The sequence below is a fragment of the Mastomys coucha genome, unplaced genomic scaffold (genome assembly GCF_008632895.1).
Source record: "Mastomys coucha isolate ucsf_1 unplaced genomic scaffold, UCSF_Mcou_1 pScaffold7, whole genome shotgun sequence".
Lineage (NCBI taxonomy): Eukaryota > Metazoa > Chordata > Mammalia > Rodentia > Muridae > Mastomys > Mastomys coucha.
This window is the reverse complement of record NW_022196913.1, coordinates 86,980,654-86,999,731: the sequence shown is the minus strand read 5'-3', so window position 1 is coordinate 86,999,731 and position 19,078 is coordinate 86,980,654. Positions and strand designations below refer to the sequence as shown.

General features: G+C 34.4%; 1 protein-coding gene and 1 pseudogene across 6 annotated transcripts in view; both read left to right on the top strand.

Moving 5' to 3' along the window:
- Csmd3 (CUB and Sushi multiple domains 3) overlaps nt 1-19,078 on the top strand; it is a 1,179,548-nt gene that overhangs the window by 265,391 nt on the left and 895,079 nt on the right. The gene's annotated exons all lie outside the window — the stretch shown is intronic.
- On the top strand, nt 40-463 carry LOC116082134 (annotated as a pseudogene).

The window sequence follows — 19,078 nt, the reverse complement described above, 5'->3', positions numbered from 1 at the left end:
TCTCTCTCTCTCTCTCTCTCCCCTGTGGCGCCAGCAAAAATGGGCAAGTGTTGTGGTCTCCATACTGCCTGGGAAGCTCCGCAGTCACCGATGGGACCAGAAGTGGCATGATAAACAGTCCAATAAAGCCCACTTGGGCACAGCCCTGAATGCCAATCCGTTTGGGGGTGTCTCTCATGCAAAGGGAATTGTGCTGGAAAATGTTGGGGTTGAAGCCAAGCAGCCAAGTTCTGCCATCAGGAAGTGTGTCAGGGTGCAGCTCATTAATAACGGCAAAAAGATAACAGCATTCGTGCCCAAGGAAGGCTGCTTGAACTTCAGTCAGGAAAATGATGAAGTTCTGGTCCCTGGATTTGACCAGAAAGGACATGCTCTATGTGATATTCCTGGAGTCCGCTTTAAGGTGGTCAATGTGTCTCTTTTGGCTCTATACACGGGCAAGGAGGAAAGACCACGATCATAAAATTTGACAATGGAAACACTGTAATAAATTTTCATATTCTAAAAAAAAAACCCTTGTAGTTCACAAAATTAACTATAGATGTTATTGTTAATGTAAACTAACTTTGCTGAGTTTGTTTCAGGGTTAATGTTAAAGAGAGTTTAATAAGATTACTTCCAAATCTGTGCATGTATTTTCAAATGAACAACCCTTAAGTCTCATTATCATTTTCTTTAGAGAGAAACAAATGAGACTATTGAGTTTATAATTTTAAAGACTATATATTACATTTTTATCAGTATTTAGAAGACAAAACACAATGACATCACCTACATTTATAAGTGTCATTTACTAACTTTTCAACTTCAATTGGGCATATGTTCCCTCACAACATTCCTCAAGATGGGTTTTATGAGTAGTTTATTGGTGGTGAAAGTTTCCTTGTGTATTTTGTGATGTTTCACTCAACTAAGTTAGCAGAACATTTATTGATTTTTCTATAGCTATCAACAGTGTAATCTATTCATGTTGCTCTGAGTTAATATAATAACCCTTAAGTCTTTTTCTATTATTTTGTTAGAACAAATTACTAGTGAAGAGTACTCAGTTATTTAATAAGAACTTCATTCTGAATCATGATTTTTTTTAAAAAATAACAAAATAAAGTATAAAAAGATAAAATGAATAATATCTTAATGAAGTTGGACAAGCCGAACCAAGAGAAAAATAAAAGAGCCCAAGGAAAGATATCAGAAGAATCGGATATCCATTTATTTACACATTTACCCATTACCCTTAAAAGTACTCACTGTAGGCCCCAGATTGCTGCTTTAGTGTCTGTGAGTTCATAGGAGCTTCTCTGGGTTGATAGAGGGCGTGTTTACTGGTGCCCTCTGAACTACCAGTCTCCCCAGCCCCTCTGCTTCCTCTTCCATTGGGTGCCCTGAACTCTGAGGGAAGGTATTTGATTGAGATGTCTTGTTTAGGTTTCTATCTTGGCATATTTTCTGCCAGTGGGTTTCTCTATGTATTCCCATCTGCTGCAAAAGAAAACCTTTCTGATAATGGCTATATAAGGCACCTAACTATAAGTATAGCAAAGTATCATCAGTAGTCATCTTATTGTTCATTTTTTTAGATCAGTAGTGTTTCATCTTACCATAGGTCTCTGTGCAATCCACACTCATAGAGAGTCCCTTAGTGTAAATCATACACTGATTGGAGTTACCTGTTGTAACTTCCACAAGTCTGTGCTGCTATTGGCCTAGTATATTTTGCAGGCAGTGCAGATTGTAGATCAAAATTTATGTGGTTGGATCGCTGTTTATTTTTCTCTTCTGGTACCCTGAAGAGAACTTTACTTTCTCACAGAGTACTAATACATGGGGATGAAAGTTCAATGTAGGCACTAGCTATGTACCCACATGTTCAATGTGTGTGTGTGTGTGTGTGTGTGTGTGTGTGTGTGTGTGTGTGGTTTTGCAATAGGGGCTTCTGGTCAGTTTGTGGAAAGCTACCCAGTGTCTTGGTAACATTCTGGGTAGTTTGTGGTTTTCCATGGGACCCTATAGGCCAACCCTCTGTACTGTCACTGAAAGCTTTCTTTGATGACAGAATATATTCAGTATGGGTTTCACCTTACTCATTATTTGGAAATAATACTACTGTAAGCTTTGTATATTATGGAAGTTTCCATTGCACTAGGATTACATACCACCCCTCAAATCCTTCTCAAATGCTATTCAATTCTATCTCTCCCCTCATTCCCTCATAGAGTCCCATCTTCCCTCTCTCTTCCTACCTGTTCCTCTCATTCTCATCCCCAATCCCATTCCAGTATACCTATAAAATTTATTTTGTCTGGGTACCTAGCCCACATGCCCCACCTACTCCCTAACCTCTATACCTAACATCTCCAGTGATATAGATATTTGCTTTGTTACCATTTATGTAGTAGCTAATATCCAGATATTATACCAAAATAATTATATAGCATATTTATTTTTCTGGTTTTGGATTACCTTACTCATGCTAATTTTTTTCTATTCCCATCTATTTGTCTGAAATTTTCATGATGTCATTAGTTTTTCAGGTTTTAAAACTTTTATTTGAATATTAAAATTGTATATTCCAATAATTAAAATCACTTAAACAATAACAAAATGGCACTTTGATTTAACTTAATTTTCATCCTGCAGGACACATTGAACAAATCTTGAATTTTACTCTATATTTCACCACCTCCTGTACATATTTTTCCATCAACAACATGCGAGTTCTTTTCTCTCCCTGGCAGAAAGGCCTGTAGATGAGAGGAAGAAGCATGAGAGGCAGGGGAGACAGGAGAGGCAGGAGAATCAGAAGAGGCAGGAGAGAGGCAGGCGAGAGACAGGAGAGAGACAGGAGAGAGACAGGAGAGAGACAGGAGAGAGACAGGAGAGAGGCAGGAGAGAGGCAGGAGAGAGGCAAGAGAGGCAGGAGAGGCAGGAGAGGCAGGAGAGAGACAGGAGAGAGGCAGGAGAGAGACAGGAGAGAGACAGGAGAGAGACAGGAGAGAGACAGGAGAGAGACAGGAGAGAGACAGGAGAAAGACAGGAGAGGCCTTCCTTGTCAGTAATTTTGATTATTTTTTTTTTTGCATCAACTTCTTTGCATCTTACAAAAGAAATAAAATAAGAATGTAATGCTTGTAGAATGCATAGTGCCTATTGGCAGCTTTAGCCTCCCCTATGATTTGCCAGCTTGCTTTTCTCCTTTAATAATTTATTTTGAACACAGACAATATTTCTCTTGCATTTCTGTCTTCTTCAATTTTTACAAATTTAATTTCTCAGTCTGAGCCATATCTAATTTCTCAGACATGGTTTCCAGAAGGAGCCGAGCAAGATGTGTGAACAAGAAGAGTCTGATTTACTCAGAGGACTCAGCCAATGTACCATATTTTTTTATCCATTCTTCAGCTGAGGGATATCTAGGTTGTTTCCAGTTTTTGAGTGTGTGTGTGTGTGTGTGTGTTTCCGTATGAAGTTGAGAATTGTCCTTTCAATATCTTTGAAGAAATGTGTAGGAATTTTGATGGTGATTGAATTGAATATATAGATTGGTTTTGGTAGGATGAACATTTTTACCATGTTAATTTTATCAATCTATGAGCATTAGAGGTATTTCCACCTTCTGATATCTTCTTCAATATATCAAACATTTGAAATTTTTATCACACAAGTCTTTCTGTTGGTTGGTTAGATTTAACACAATATATTTTGGTATTTGATGCTATTGTGAAAAGTGTTTTCTTGGATTCTCTCTCAGTCTGTTTGCCATTTGTATATAGGAAGTCTACTGATCTTTGTGAGTTTACTTTGTATCCATCTATTGTGCTGAAAGTGTTTATCAGCTAGGAGAATACACTTGTGAAATTTTTGGAGTATCTCCAAATGACAATACTTTGATTTCTTTCTCTACAATTTATATCCCTCTGACTTCCTTCAGTTGCCTTATTGCTTTAGATAAAACTTCAAGTACTGTATGGACAGAGTGAATATTGTCTTCCTGACTTTAGTAGAATTGCTTTGAATTCTCTCCATTTAAGTTGGTGCTGACAATGTTTACTGTAATATGCCTTTATAATATTTAAGTATATCCCTCCCAGACATTTATTATGAAGGGATCTTGGACTTTGTCAAAAGCCTTTTTTGCATCTAATGATACCACCATTTTATTATTTCTTTTAGTATTTTTTTATAAATTATATTTACTGATTTTTGTATATTGTGAACCATCTGTGGTTCTCTGAAATGAAGCCTACATGGTCTGGTAAATGATCTTGTTATATGTTCTTGGATTTGGTTTGAATATATTTTATTGAGTATTTTTGCATCTATGTTTATAAAGGAAGTTACTCAGTATTTTTTTTCTTAGTTGGATTATTTTGAGGTTTGTGTATCAGGGTACCTTGACCTCACAGCATGAATTGAGTGATGTTCCTTCTGTTTCTATTTTTCAAAATAATTTGAGGAGTATTGGCTACCATGCTTCCTTCAAAATCTTGTAGAAATATGCACTAAAACTCTGGCATTTTTTTTCTGTTGAGAGACATTTAATGACTGCTTCTCTGATTCTTTTTCATTAGGGTTTATAGATGTTTAAAATGCTTATCTAACTTGATTTAATTTTGTTAAGTGGTCTGTATTGGGAAAATTATCAATTTTTTTGTAGTTTTTCAGCTTGGTGGAGCACAGGTTCTTAAATTTCATCCTTATTCTCAAAAAATGAAAAAAAATACGTCTTTATGATTATTTGGATTTACCTTCTGACTCTTATTATGCTACTACTGCATTTTTGATTTTCTTAATTTGAATATTTTTTATGCCTTTTAGTTTATTTGGATAAGGGTTTGCTGATCTTATTAGTTTTCTCAAAGAACCAACTCTTTGTTTCATTGATTCTTTTTATTGATCTTTTTGTTTCTATTTTATTGATTTTAGACCCAAGTTAAATTATTTCTTGCATTTGCTGTTCTGGGCTATGGTTTCTTTTTTCTGTTCTAGGCTTTTAGGAGTGTAATTAAGTATCCAGTTTTTTGTATGTTGCTACTTAGGGCCAAGAACTTGTCTCTTAAAACTATTTTCATTGTGTCCCTTAAGTTTCAGAGGTATGATTTTTGTTACTTTCTGTGAATTCTAGAAAGTCATTAGTTTATTTCCTTACTGTCGATTTGACCAGTTTTTCATTTAGCTCAGACTTCAGTTTTCATGAGTTTGTAAGGCCTCTGTTGTTGATATCCAGTTTTAGTCTGTAGATGTCTGCTGGAATGCAGTGTTATTTCAATTTTCTTGTATTTGCTGAGGCTTGCTTTTGATTACATTATGTAGTCAATTGTGAAGAAAGTTCAATAAGGTGCAGAGAAAATGGCATACTCCTTTGTGCTTGGGTGAGTATTTTGTAAAAGTTCATTTGGTTTATAACATCTATTAGAACTGACTTCTCTTTCTCTAGTTTTTGCTTGGATGATCTATTGCTGAGAATGGGTATAAAAGTCTAGTACAATCAGTTTGTGAGGATCAATATGCGATTTAAACTGTTGTCGTATATTTTTGACAAATGTGTTTGTACACATTTATCCTGTAGCATGTAATTATTAAAAAGAAAAAAAAAACAATTCATGCTATGGTCAGCTAGGCACTGGCACTGGTTGTCTTGCCTGCCCTCATCATCCCCAGTGCTAGCTGCTGCCAAACTCTATCTTCCCAGGCCATCTGCTCCACTGGCTCTAATCCCCCAGCCCCGTATAATGAAAACTCTAGAGGCTTATAATTTTCACCTAGACTTACAACAGTAAATCTTCAACCCCCTCCCCAAATGCCCATACAAAGAACTCAAAACTCAATTGATATAGACACAAGCTGCACACCTAGATTAGACAGATGTGCCCTACAATATTGAATTGTTTATCTAAGAGATCTCCAATTACTTATGGATTCTAGGACCATGTAGTTCTGGCTCATCATCTTATCCTATAGGTTCAATCTTGTCACCTCATCTCCATCTCCACCTCTCTCTGTCTCTATGTCTCTTCTCTAAAACTTTCAGCTCCACCTTCTTCTTCCACTGCCCAATCACTGGCTCTAGCTTTATCTAACTAATTAAGATTTCACCTGACTTCACCGGCTTCCAGACAGCAATCCACATTACCCCTTGTGATTAGGGTATAGATGTTAAGAACTGAAATGTCATCTTGGTTGATTTTGTCCTTTGATGAATTCGTATTGTTCTTTATAACAATTGTGTTTAGTTTTGGCTTGAAGCCTATTTTGTTAGATATTAAAAATGGCTATGCCAGCTTGTTTCTTAAGCCCATTTGTTTGGGATATATTTTTCAATTCTTGATCCTGAGGTGATGAAATATCTTTTATGTTGAAATATGTTTCTATTATGCAGCAAAAGAAGGGATCTGGTTTTGTATCTCTTCTTTAAGACTTTGGCTTTTTATTGAGGACATAAACTCACTGATATTGAGAAAAATTACTGACCTATGCTTATTGAATTATTTTTGTTATTTTCATTTTACTTCTTGTTGTCAATGATGGTGGTGCTGGTGGTTCTGTTGTATGTGTGTGCACTTTCTTTCTTTTGATTTTCCTGGCCTAGAAATTAGTTGTTCCCTGTTTTTTGATGAGTGTCATTAACCTCCTTTATCAGTTTTGCTTCTAGTACTTTCTGTATGGCTAGATTTTAGATAGATCATCTTTAAATTTGCTTTATCATAAAGTATGTTACTTTTCCCAGCTGTGGTAATGGAATTTGATAAGTATTATAGTCTGGGCTGGCATCTGTGGTCACTTAGAGTCTGCAGGACATTTGCTCATACCCCTCTGCCTCATGGAGCTTCTGATGAGAAACCAGGGGTAATTCTAATAAGTCTGTCTTTTCTTTTCTGTCTTACTTCATCTTTTCTTCTTATAGCTTTTAATATTTCTTCTTTTTTTCCATATTTAATTTTTGATTATTATGTGGTTAGAGGACTTTGATTTCTGGTCTAATCTATTTGGTGTTCTGTATGCTTCTCGTACCTTTATAGGCATCTCTTTGTTTAAGTTAGGAGATTTTTTTTTTCTCTGATTTTTTAAAATAATACTTGAGTCTTTGAGCTGGGTCTTTTTTTCCTCTCTTCCTATTATTCTTAGATTTGTTTGGTCTTTTCATTCTGTCTCAGATTTCCTGAACTCTTTGTGTCAGGAGTTTTCTAGATTTAACATTTTCTTTGACTACTGTATCCATTTTTTAATCACATCTTCAAAGCCTGATATTTCTTCTTCTATTTTCTGTACGCTGTTAGTAAAACATTATCCATATAGTCTCCAGATTGATTTCTACTGGTTGAACCATTTTGCAATCCCATTATCAATGTAGGAGTGTTTCTCTTTCTCCAAATCCTCACCAACATGTGTTGTCACCTGAAGTCTTGATCTTAGCCATTTTGATTGATGCAAGGTAGAATCTCAGGGTCAATTTGACTTGTATTTCTCTGATCACTAAAGACTCTGAACATTTCTTTAAGTTTTTCTCAGCCTTTTGAGATTACTCTGTTGTGAATTCTCTGATTAGTTATATACCCCATTTTTTGACTGGGTTATTGGTTTTTGGGTGGATAGCTTCCTGAGTTCCTTATTTATTTTGGATGTTAGCCCTCTATCAGATATGGGGCTAGTGAAGATTTATTTCCCCAATCTGTAGTTTGCAGATTTATCCTATTGACTATGTTCTTTGCCTTACAGAAGTTTTCCAATTTCATGATTTCCAATTTGTCGATTCTTGATATTAGAGTGTAAGCCATTGGATTTCATTTTAGGAAATCTCCTTATTTGCCAATGAGTTCAAGGCTCTTACCCACTTTCTCTTCTATTAGATTCAGTGTATCTGGTTTTATATTGAGGTCTTTGATCCACTTGATAAACCTGGGCCTATTTTCATTTTTTCTGTACACAGACAGTCAGTTCGACCAGCACCAGTTATTGAAGATGCTTTCTTTTTTCCTTTGTATATTTTTGGCTTCTTTGTCAAAGATCAAGTGGGTGTAAGTGCAGTTTTCTTTCTGGGTCTTCAATTCTATACTATTGATCAATGTGTCTGTCTCTGTATCAGTACCATGCAGTTTTTATCATTATCGATCTATAGTATAGCTTGAGGTCAAGCAAGTGAAAGAGTCAGATGCAGATATTTGCACCCAACCAATGGACAGAAGTTGCTGATGCCTGTGGTTAAATTAGGAGAAAACTAGAAGAAGCTGTGGAAGAGGGCAACCCTGTAGGAAGACCAGCAGGACTAGCAGTCACAATTAACTAGGAGCCCCAAGATCTCTCAGAGACTGGACCACCAACCAGACAACATACACAAGCTGATATGAGGACCTCAACACATATTCAGTAGAGGACTGGAGGGTCTAGGTTCAGTCAGATAAGATGTATTTCATCCTCAAGAGACTGGAAGCCCCAGGGAGTTTAGAAGAAATGCAGGAACAAAGAGTAGAGTAGAGACTGAAGAAAAGGCCACCTGGAGACTGTCCCATCTAAGGATGCATCCCATCTGCAGATACTAAACCCAGACACTATTGTTGATGTCAAGATGTGGTTGCTGATAGGAGCCTGGTATAGCTGTCTTCTCAGAGGCTCTACCAGAGTCTGACCAATACAGATGCAGATGCTCACTGCCAACCATCAGACTAAGCTTGGGGACCCCAATGGAAGAGTTAGAGAATTGAAGGAGTTGAAGGGAATGCAACCCCATAGGAAGAACAATAACATCAATTAACTAGACCACTCAGAGCTCCCAGGGACTAAACCACCAACCAAAGAGTACATATGTAGGTATACATGAGTCCAGCTGCAGATGTAGCAGAGGATGGACTTATCTGGAGTCAATGGGAAGGGAGGCCTTTGGTCTGGTGGAGGCTCAGTGCTCCAGAATAAGGAGATGCTAGGGTGGTGAGAAAGGAGTGAGTAGGTGGTTGGGGGAGCAACTTCATAGAGGCAGGGGAAGTGGGTGGGATGGAGATTTTCAGAGGGGAAACCAGGGTGGGGGACATTTGAAAGGTGAATAAAATAACCAATAAACATTGAAAATAAATAAATAAAATGAATTTAAAATGAAAAAAAAAGAACATGGCATAACATTTTTTTAAAAAATTGTCTTTTATCTTCCCCTAAATGTCCTGAAAGCAAAAAACAAAACATTCTGTTTTATCAGAATTATTTCAATGTCATTGTTTGTTTTACAATATACTCATTTACAATTCTACATATGCATATGCATGTTCATGTACAAGATATAATTATATTCATATATATGTATATACAATTATATATTCCAGAATATATCCTGATCCTGCATCTTTTCAAAGTATAATATTTCACATGCTGTTCCCAAAGTAGATGTTATAAATACTTTTAAGTGTGGGTTTGTTTTTATACTCCGGAACAGGCCCTATGACTTTTGAAAGAATGAAAGAAAATCTCACTACCCTTTTCAATTTGTTCCAAAAATAGAACTGCATAACTGGAATTTTAAAATGACAGGCATTTTAACGTGGCCCATTCAAGTAATAAAATTCAATTCTGTTTTATTATGTTGTCTTGCTTTCAAATAAAAAGCAAAAGGCAGAAATAATCTCTGAATTTTCTTTTGTATTCATGTTATCCACAATTTACAAATGTTTCAGCGTTGAGCTCCATCTCATACAGTCATGGTAGAATCAATATGTGATTGAGATGTCCCAGCCACCTTTCTGCTTATATCTACTGTTCAGTTTACTTTTCATTTTTTTTAATGTAGTTAGTCTTTTCTGAAAATGTTGATCCCATGTAAATTCTGTGAATACCCAACTAATGTAACTGTATTTTCATAAATCTAGTGATTATAGTAATATTTTGTCTTCTGTGTTAGGTGTTTATAAGTAAACTTTTTCTATATAAACTTCCACTGCTTTCTTTTCATAAGCTTTTGTAGGTGAAAATGATGTTAAATATATTCGTTGTGAAAGGTGATTTGTAAATACATCTTAAAGAATTTCATTTTCCTGAGAATCTTACAAGAAGCAGAAGCATTGTGACTTGACTTTAACAACAATGTTTTATTTATCACTACAACTTTTCAGAGAACAGTATCAATTTGACTGATTTCTTTAGTTTTCTGTATGAGGTAGCCATTTTTACAACTGTCACCAAATTGGATTTAAATTTAGCATGGAGAAATTTTACATTCAGTGGGCTGTGCTCATAATATATGTGTCAGGTTCTGAAATTTTAACAGCCTCTGAATTTTCAGTATCTATGAAATGCTGAGAGCAAATATATAATTTTTATGAAAGGAAATATCCTGTTCTTTAACTCCATCATTGTTTGATACATTAATGTAATGTAAATAATTTTTAATTAACATTCAGACCTTTAAGCATTAACAATGCATAATGATATTTAAAAATCGAGGGTTTTGCATTGTGTAGGTGAAAGACTGTACTTTATAGAAACTTTCCAATTTCCATACAGCTTTAAAGTTATCAAAGAGAATAAAAAATAGGCCACTACCAAAATAAATGTGATTTTGCCCTCCAAAGAAGCTCTGAAGTGAGCCTTCCACTGTGTAACAGAGAATTAAAAGTCACAGGAGTCTCCTAGGTCAAAGACAAAGAACTTGATTAATCAAAGTACTGAACCTCACCTGTACTTCACAGTCAGATCAGTTCTAATAGTACACATTGCCTATTGGGCACAGCTAGACAGATTGGATTCCTTAACAGTGTCTGTGCCATAGCTGAGGAAATCTACGCTCTGCAAACCCAGTCCTCTGCTGCTTTTATATTTTGAACAGTTTCCTCCTTGGATGAATTTCATTTTCTTACTGATAGGACACATGTGTTTTGTTTCCCCATCTCATGTACTTTCAGTTTTAATAGGACACTAATGAATGCGATGTCATTCTTTATTTCTATGTATGTGTGACTAAAGCCATCATTATACTTTAATGAATGCAGAAAATAGCAACTGATCTTTGGAGTTTGGTAGACTGAAAGCACAGGGGTAAAGGAAGGTACAGGCAACTGTGAAATTATGAGTGAAAAAAATATTCATCCCTGAGTTAGGAGAACTCCGCTTTGTTATCTAATACAAGATGGTCAGCCCTGAAAATACATATAAACGTAACATTGTATGCACTGAGAAGGTTGAACTTATGTACTTAGGGCATATATGAACATATGGGGAGAATTCATGAAAAATGAGGCCATGAATTTGAAAGACAGTAAGAAATGCTATATGGGAATGTTTGGAGGATGGATGGAAAGTAAATGGCAAATGATACAAGAATGTAATGATCTTAAAATATGAAAGAAATAATTTAAAAAGCGAAAAGAATGCACAATAACTTCAGCCAATTCATTCTCTTGTTTTTTGTGCACATTGGAGACAGGAGATCAAGCCATAAACCAAAGCCAACACAGTTCTTACTGTTCTATACTGACTTGCTAGTGCAAGCAGGTACAGAAAGCAAGGGATATAATCAAAAATAAAATATGTTACAAGTGAAAGAAAGGAAACTGCTCATGAAACAATTTACAAGTTAAATATCTTCACTGTTTGAGAGAGAAATCACCAATGATTTTTCATGCAATCATAACTTACGTAGAAATATTGCAATTGTGTACAATTCACTGACATACTCATTTCTGTGTGCCACACCAAGAAATCCTAATACAAAGATTATTCACATATAGGTTGAAGTTTTAAAGTGAATAAATTAATTCACTTTTCCTAGATTTTGTTTTTTACTTTTAATTTAAGGTCCATTTGGTCTGAGAAGCTCAAGATGCTCAAAGTTGGCATTCTGCCCAGTTATTGTAAAGTAACTAAGTTTGAAAAATGTCAGGAAACTGAGTGACTGTCATAACCTTCATTCTAAATCAAGCTCTCCATTCTAGAATGAACATAGCTAGAAGCTCATTTTCGAAAACCATAGTAGCTGAAAAGGCTTCTATCCTCCTTCATCCCAGAGTGTAGTTATTTTGTTATTTATGTGTTTCCCAATTAGTTGGATAAGTGCAAACTCTAAATATTGTGTGCATTTACATATTGAATGTATCAGAACTAAATTTCACACTACGTATTTCAAGAATATATTTTGCCTGCATTCCAAGTTAACACTATGATCTTACGTATGCATTTTCTAATATAACTAAGGTGTTATCAACATTGTAAACTTTAATTAATTGTTCACTTGGACTCAGTTTCAGAAATGTATTTCTGAGCTTTCGTATATATATGAACTCTGTGCCTACACAAAATATGCTTCTTCACTGCCTATACATTTTATTTTACTACCACAGTTTACATTTTGTGAATTAATGCCATTTACTAGTATACTTCATTGAAAAATGAAAAAGTAACAATTACTAAATTGAGGAGCTGTATCTACTGACTGTCTACTAATGAGCCTGTTTTGAGCTTTGCATGGTCTTGCTGTCTTTATACTTGTATGTCTGCATCGTCAACTTTATTTCTTAAAGAAAAACTGTTGAGGGTTCCTGAATCTTCACATCCTAACAAAGTCATAAAATTGAGGCATTTCTACCTGAACCTCAAACTCAGAGTTTCTGGATTACTCTTCTCTTATATATAAGAGTAATCTGCACCTAATATGGAATGTATACAATTACCTTTTATACTCCATATATTGCTTTCTTAATAACTGTGAATGCTGTATCTTTAACTTTACTCTTGCTTAGTGTCAGGTACTATGGCTTTTTGTATTCATTTCCCATTAGTCTATTCAAAGCCCTTCATCAAATTCATTTTTTTCCAGAGGAAAGGAATTTACATTGACTTTAACTGCTTGAAGAACATGGCTTGGTCCTTGGGCACAAAATAGAAAATTCTATATTTCTTAAGTTAACACTGGAAGCCACAAGGAAAGAAATCATGCATGGTAATAATAGGACTAGAAAAGAAGAATGTCAAAAATATTGAACATTCAAACATTCCTCCATCTTCTGAGCAAAGCAGACTCTATAAACCTTATTTGAATGTGCCTTATCTCACTTCATCCTGAACCAATGCTTTGAAGTAGTTATTGCCTTAGCACATTTCTTTCCTTTATCTGCTCTGTCCATTAATCTCTTCATACCAGTACAGTGTTCAATGTTTACTTCTGCTGTTCCTTGCATTCAGTCTTCTGTTTAACTGAGTATAAATATTTATTTACAGAGACAGTGCTGCTAGCAGATCTCAGGATTTCTTTGCTTAGATTTTGTATGCTTAGGCTTTTGCCTATAGTTGTCATTTATTAAATATCTAGAAAAATAAAATGAATTTTGGGGGTTTGCTAAAAACTTTATTCCTAAGAATATGTGTTGGAGGATGTTCTGTGCTATGAAATCAGCTCTTCTGAATGTAAGCCTTGCTCTGTAAATTGTAATCCTGATGCTAGGTGATTTATTGTCATACATTTTAGATAAGGTGAATAGTTTGTGGTGGTATGGACGTTAATTCTCACTACTCAGGACACCAGGCAAGATGATTGAAAGAGGGAGATACATGTCTGGGCTTCAGAGAAGGTTCAAGGCAAGAAAATTAGTGAAAATTTCAAAATAAACAAATGTTAAGCAACAAGTTGAGTCAGATTCTCTGACAGTGAGGCAAGTACAATAATGTTTTTTTTCAAATGCTTTTTCAAATAGATCTAACAACATGCTATATAGTTTCACATGGCACTGGCCACTGTGAGCATTTTGCTGGACATTTGTAAGCTGACAACTGCTTACTATAAAATAATATCTTAATACATATAATTTCAAGACAGCTAATTTTTATTTTGTTTTTGTTGCTATTTTTGGTTTGCTCTTTGCACTGAAGCTGAACACAGGGCCTTACACTTGCTAGGCAAGTGCCTTACGGCTGAGTCAAGTTCTAAACACAAAGCCTTCCTGTTCAAAAGGTTATAAGGACATGAAATAAAATGTGGAAGTATTGCTTCATAGCTATAGATATATTCTCCATCTATACTCATTTCTCATTTACCCCAGATCTGTTCTCACCTTGTTATATTCCCTTGAGTCATGCATTGAGTTACCATTCTGTCTTGATAAACTTGACATAATCAAAGCTCTAATATATTCCAAAGGAGTAAAGTATTCTGTCAAGATAATATTGAACATAATTCCAATAATACAATTTAGATTTCAACATTTTTAACTTTGAAGTATAGATTGTTTTAGTAAATCAAAGTTGATATATCAATTTTATTTACTTTCTTCTATCAAAAAATAGTGCCGCTTGTGAAATTAAATTCCTGTGAATTGATAAGGACTCTATTAAATCTATATTTAAAAATTTAGTATATTAGTTGCTATTATCAATTTTCACTTTCTAGTAATTTGTCATTTTTACTATTTCATATGATACCATGTATATTAAATTTTTACTTCTTTTATTTTGATGCAAATCATAGTTATTTATTCAAAGAGTTTTTAAAGGTTTGGCTAAAGACATCAGCACAATTTTAATGTTAAGTGGAAATGGACATATAAGTATCTGTAAAACTCTATAAATTGACAAACAAAATAAAAACATCAGAAATAACAGACTAGAATATTTAAGAAGATGTTTTACATAATAATGGGGCAGAGGATTGCTCTTTCCTAGAGCAGAGCTATGAATATGGGCTGTGAGAAACGACAATAGAAGCTTTGTACCCACAACTTTTATGTGCCCTCTAAAGGAAAAGCCACTTTAATGCATTTCCAAAATGGTTACCATAAATAACTACTCACATAATATTAATTGTCAAGAACATTTAATTTTTATTTTCCCAGCCATTGTATTGTATTACTATGCAACCCTAAAATATTACAAATATTTATTTAAGATTACTTTTAAATTTTGTTCTAAGAATTATACTGATCTCCTGGTTTATACTGGTAATAGAAATTTAATTTATAACAAATATATAAAAGTGGGAGACAGAAGTCTAATATGAATACAATCCAATACTATTCAAATTTATTACTCATATACTGTAACTTGTTCTAACATGGGCATGGATTAACAAGATCTCTGCTTGGAATCTTACCAAGGGTAATTTGACAACCATCTTCCAAGATTACTCATTGCTAGATGTACAGTTAAAAATGAAGTTCTCTGCTTCTAAATGTTGTTTGATGTTCTGTCACGTGACATTTATTACTACTACACTTTGTTTCATTAACATAAATGAAAGTAATCTAGAATATTTTAAGAATTTACCTGGAAAGATCAGACAGGCCCAGCAATATTACTCCCTGGTTAATTAAAAGTTATCTGATGATCATATCTGCAAAAATATATTGGATAGCAATTGTATCAGAGGGGTAATCTGTCATATATATCATATAGATTGTGTCCTACCTTATACAGTGCAGAAAGGTACATGCTTAAAGAGTATTCTGAAAAGACAGTAACCTCTATGTTGCTTGCTGTTTATCAGTAAATACCTGCTGAATATATGAATGAATGGGAACTTTCATCAATGTACCTCATCATAAAGGGTTAATTTTGTCATTTCCCATATACACTATGTGCTAAATCTTTCCCACATTATTATTTTCAGAGTAGCTACTGAAAACTAACCTAGTTTCTATAAAGGTAGCAATATTCTACTAATTAGTTCTGACCTAATCTGAACTTTGTGGCTCTGTTCTATACAACTGACATGCATTTGCTATTGGAGCTTCATTCAGCTTGCAGATGGCTTCCCAGCTGTTGCCCCTTGGAGACATAATCTTTGAGGGAAAACATATGTTATTGCTCAAGTTATTTCCAAAGTTAGTCCCCTTCCCCCTTGTAAGTGGTGAATTTAAGCTTCAGAGACAAAGAGGATTCTGGGATTATACCAGATAGATATATGCATGAGAGTTGAATCTCTTTGATAATGAGTAATCACATTTATATAAAATATTTAAGCCATTACTCAAAAATATATGGAAATGTGAGTAATTTCATACATTTTAAGGAAACCAACTTAATGTGTTCTGTGTTTCAAAATACAGACTTTGAATTTGCTTAACACTATTTTGAGCCATGATTTGAATATTTTCTATAAGCAATGTGATCTTAGAAGATTTACAAGAGATTAAATTTTGTGTTAATTTTTAGAATTCTGCATAATTTTCATAATTTCACCATTCAATCAAACTCTGATATTCTGTTTTATACCTTTAAGATTTCCATGTTGATTCATAAACTATACTGTTTAGGGTTTTACACTATGGTTATCAAACATGATTTACTTAAAGTATATAAACATATCCAGTCACTTATTGGACTTTTAGAAATCATTTAAAAACTACAAAAGACTTGCATTTAAATAATTATGGATACTATAAGAGTTCTGTACTCTATTTTAATTCTGTTTTACAAAAATATGTTGGTATTTGTGGTGTTGTTTCAAATACAAATCTTATTTTCATATGTAATAAAAAACCAGTAAGAATTCTGCTTTTTTATTTCTCCTGCACATGTAAAGAAAGATGTCAACTCTTGAATAAAGCAAAGCAAAATTAGCATTATGAAGGTGTTCTTGAGGAACATCTCTATTTACTTATTGCAAACTTCAGCCTATGTTTATGGATTAATTTCACAGCACTCAATTTTAGGGTCCCCAGTTACTAGTAGAAATGTCTGTTGTTTAGAAACCCAAAAGGCACAACCTCTGTCCTTCAAAAAGCTTCTTGATCTATAAAAGTGAATGATAGTATTTAAATAAAACCTTTCATAGAAAACCTGTTACAGAATGAAGCAAAGTAGATGGAATTTTATAAAAACACACAGATATGATACCTAGAGATACAGAAAAGCAATCCAGTGATAATTATAATCATAAAGAAAACAAACAAATCTAAGATAGCTAATGGACATGAGGAAGATATATAGAAAGGTATAATAGACATTTGAATTAGATGAAAAATAAAAAATATAAAAAGGCATTTGTATTTTGAAGAACTAACAAAATGAACCATTGGACCTTAGTACCCATGAACTTGGGAATTAGAACTTTGGAGGCTAAATTGTTCAGAGAAATGACCTTATGTTATGGCAGGGAAACATTCAGTTTTACCCAGTGAACATAAAGAAACTACTAAAGAGCAAGAGGAGAAGAGATGTTTTGAAAATAAGTGGGCAGGTCCTATCTGCGTTTTGAGGAAAAGTCTGAAACTTAGATGCAGCAGAGTGCCAGGGCGCTGTAGTAGTTCGGGCAAAACTTCCTAGGATCCTGTTTTTCTCTTTTTGATATAGAAACTGCAATAGTGACAACCATGAACAAGGGGAGCTATTTTTTAAAGGCACTCATAATTACGAAGTGTTAGAGCCCACAATTACCATAGAAGGGAAAGCATGGCAGGAGGGGCAGCCAGCCATGGTGCTAGAGCAAAGTGAGAACTTACATAGGTGCACAAGTAAGAGGCAGACAGAGAGTGCTAACAGGGATACCATGCGAGTTTGAACCTCAAGGCTCACCCTGAGTGACACACCTTTTCCAAAAAGACCATACTTCCTCAAGCAAGGCTGCAGTCCTTCCCATACAGTTACAGCAATTGAGTACAAAGCCTTCCAACATAATAGCCTAAGTTTCCATTCTCACTTAAACCAACACAGAGGCCATACCTAAAAGAGATTTTTTTTCTTTCTTTTCTCAATGTATTTCTATGTACTAAAGTCAACAGAAGTATCCTGGGGTTGAGTTATGTTTTAGAAGGAAATTAGCAGAATGAGAGACTTCTTATCCACAGTTGTATATGGATGATGAAGAATTATTTGGGGAGAGAACACAGAAGATCCAAGATAAATGACTGAGATTAGAAATGTTAGAAGAAATAATGTTTGAATTGTAGGCAAAGAGGAGGAGGGGATGAGGTGAAGAATTCTGGGCAGGAGGACCAGGAAGGCGGGCAACCTTTGGAATATAAATAACTAAAATAAGTTAATAAAATGTATAAATTAGGAAAGATGTTGTTAGCGTATATGAATCATGAGAAAACTGAGATATCTAAGGGAAAAGAATAAAAAACAAACACAACAAACACACACACACACATACACACACAAAAGAAAAATCAGTAGGTTAAAGTGATCTAAAACTCAGAACAGGAAAGCAATGTATGATATGGAATTTAATCACTTTAGGAAGATAGTGAAATGTGAAATAAGAGTAGTTCATCGATGGCCCCATTCAAAATGTCAAGCTACATGAAAGCTACAGTATTGGCTGATTCAATGATTGAACAATTTGAAGATCCATAGAAACATGAATAAGAGTAACTGAGCAATTTGAAGATCCATAGAAACATGAATAAGAGTAACTAAGAGTAATATAATTAAACTTAAAATAGAAGTACTTTCTAATAAAACCTTGGCATTTGTGAACTGTTAAACTGACTTCTGTATAGAAAAATTAGACTGGGGAAAATATTTCCAAAGCAGTCTTTAAATAAGACTCATTTTTAATTCTCTGAATACAAATTCCCAAAACTTTAGTTACTCTGACAAAGTCTCTGACTGTATATTCCTTCAGTGATTTAGTGGATGTAAATGCTGTCAATCTAGAATCAAATTATCTTGGCCTACCATTATCCTGTGTGTGTGTGTGTGTGTGTGTGTGTTTTGTATACTATATGTACATGTAGTAATGTCTACATCTGTAATATGGTCTGACATTCTTGTAATTATTAGGTAAATTCTTTGGAATATATGAAATTTCACATAGCTTCCACCAATTCAGAAACTATGAATGTTATCAGATAATATCTGAAGCATATAGCAGAGGTTAGCTGACTTTATTCTCATAAACTTGCCTAATATTTCCAATGTATTTATAGACTATTGTTCTGTTATTATTTAAACTTTTAATGAAATGTTATCACGCTGGAAAATGGAAGTCAAATGTACCATATATATATTTCACAGAGATTGGTTAACCAGGTCATGGTTGCACATGTTTAGTTCCAAAATTAACTATCTCTCATCCTCTTTTAGGTTGAGAGCTGTGTGACTTGCTTAGGTAGGTGATATACACAGACACACACACACACACACACACATATATATGTATATATATATA